This window comes from Salvelinus sp. IW2-2015, linkage group LG32 (genome assembly GCF_002910315.2).
Source record: "Salvelinus sp. IW2-2015 linkage group LG32, ASM291031v2, whole genome shotgun sequence".
Classification (NCBI taxonomy): Eukaryota; Metazoa; Chordata; class Actinopteri; order Salmoniformes; family Salmonidae; genus Salvelinus; species Salvelinus sp. IW2-2015.
This window is the reverse complement of record NC_036871.1, coordinates 35,112,834-35,115,407: the sequence shown is the minus strand read 5'-3', so window position 1 is coordinate 35,115,407 and position 2,574 is coordinate 35,112,834. Positions and strand designations below refer to the sequence as shown.

At 37.9% G+C, this 2,574-nt stretch overlaps 1 pseudogene; it reads right to left on the bottom strand.

Moving 5' to 3' along the window:
- LOC111956441 (protein unc-13 homolog A-like) overlaps positions 1 to 2,574 on the bottom strand; it is an 80,409-nt pseudogene that overhangs the window by 16,811 nt on the left and 61,024 nt on the right.

Here is a 2,574-nt window from a genome sequence, read left to right as displayed (position 1 = left end):
CCCCACGAGAGATGTGGAGGTCTAGCAATTTTTTTGCTGAGGTCTTCGCTGATTTCATTTTGATTTCCCTGCATGTCAGCAGAAGAGGCACTGATTTGAAGATAGATAGGCCTTGAAATACATCCAAGGTAACAACTCACATTGACTGCAAATTAATGTCAATCTAGACCTATCAGAAAGGCTTAAAGCATGACATACATTTCTTGGAATTTCAAGCTGTTTAAAGGGCAAGTCATTTAGTGTCATGTAAAACTTCTGACACCACCATGGATATTGTGATACAGTGAATTATAAGTGAAATAATCTTTGTCTGATAAACAATTGTTGTATAAAATACTTGTTGTCATGCACAAGAGTAGATGTCCTAACCGACCTTGCCAAACGATAGTTTGTTAAACAAGAAATTTGTGGAGTGGATTTGGAAAAACGAGTTTTAATGACTCCAACCTAAGTGTGATGTAAAACTTTCTGAGCTTCAAATTGGTACGTGTAGTTTGTTTATTAAAAGTGAGCTATGAATAGATGAACACAGAGAAGTGGCAGTGGTGTGGAGAGGGCAAGGGGGTTTGGGGGGCGGGGCAGATGCAAATAGTCTGGGTAGCCACTTTGACTAGATGTTCAGAGTCTTATGGCTTTTGGGGGTAGAAGCCTGTTTAGACAGCCTCTTTTACCTACTTGGCGCTAATCTCCGGTACCGCTTGATGAGGATTAAATGTCAGGAATTTTGAAAAACTGAGTTTAAATGTTTTTGGCTAAGGTGTATGTAAACTTCCAACTTCAACTCTACATATTACCTCAACTAACCGGTGSCCCCGCACATTGACTCTGTACCGGCACCCCYTATATATATTGTTATTTTTCACTGTTGCTCTTTAATTACTTGTTACTTCTATCTCTTATTTTTATCCATATCTTTTGAAACTGCACTGTTGGTTAGGGGCTCGTAAGTAAGTATTTCACTGTAAGGTCTACCTGTTGTATTTCGGCGCATGTGACAAATCAAAAAGTTGATTTGATTTGATCCTGTACTCCTATTTTTGCCAAAGCATACATTGTAGAAAACCCCCCACCTCAAACTTATATCTCAAACAGACCATTTAAAAAATGCTTGCTATTTCCTCAGAGAGTGATGTCAGGTAACGCTTTATTTGAATAGTCCCAAGTAGATGGTTTGTAGATGTTCAATGACTGTCAACAACATTGCAACTAAGTATCCATTACCCTGACACTAACAGTATATGGCTGATACACCTTAACTGCTGCTAAATGTTACCTAGCCCGCAAGACCTATCCTGATCCACCGTTGTGCTCTCGTTTTGTTCCACTGAATCCGTGTAGCGAAACAGAACGTGAGCTCGCGAGATCAAGATGGTCGTACAAGGCTACTCCAGAGCTAGATTAGCAATAAGTCCATCTATGAATCCACATACTTCCTGGAAAGAAGCTTGGACTTGATGAAAAAGAGATGAATAAGGAGATGAATGAGGTATTGTTTTGTTCACCTTCATCCTGAAGAAGGTGATGCTGGTCAGTAGGTCTACAGTGGACTTGAGGTCCTGCAGCCTCTCAGGGCTACTGGCTGGGAAGTTATTCTACAAACACACAGAAACACCATTACAAACACACAGAAACACCATTACAAAGACAAACACACCATTACAAACACACAGAAACACCATTACAAACACACAGAAACACCATTACAAACACACAGAAACACCATTACAAACACACAGAAACACCATTACAAAGACAAACACACCATTACAAACACACAAAAACACCATTACAAAGACAAAAACACCATTACAAAGACAGAAACACCATTACAAAGACAGAAACACCATTACAAAGACAGAAACACCATTACAAAGACAAAAAAAATATTACAAAGACAGAAAAACCATTACAAAGACAGAAACACCATTACAAAGACATTTTTTTTTTACAAAGACAGAAACACCATTACAAAGACAGAAACACCATTACAAACACAGAAACACCATTACAAACACAGAAACACACTAAAATATACTTTAAAATAGTGTAGAAACGAAGAAACACTGTTTGGAACAGAGATATGTTCTTGAAAGATAGGTTCAGATATCACAAGACTGGTCAAATAAACATGGCTTGTTGAAGGTCTATGTAACTTAGAATGTCATTTTTATAAAACAGAATATAACACAATGACTTCCACATAAAACAGAATATAACACATATGACTTCCACATAAAACAGAATATAACACAATGACTTCCATTTATAAAACAGAATATAACACAATGACTTCCATTTATAAAACAGATTATAACACAGTGTTTGACACAAACACTTTTAAAAGTCTCTCAATATCCTTAACATATATATATATAAAATGAGAAATTGTAAACAGTAAAGAAAATTGTTGTTTAGAAAGGTCAAAGTTGACATTACCCGGTACATGGATAGGTCAATCCTCAGGGAGTTGTGGAGCTGATCTAGGAGTTTCACAAACCTGTCCTTCTACCCACACGCACACGGGACACACACACGGGACACACACACGGGGCACACACACGGGACACACACACG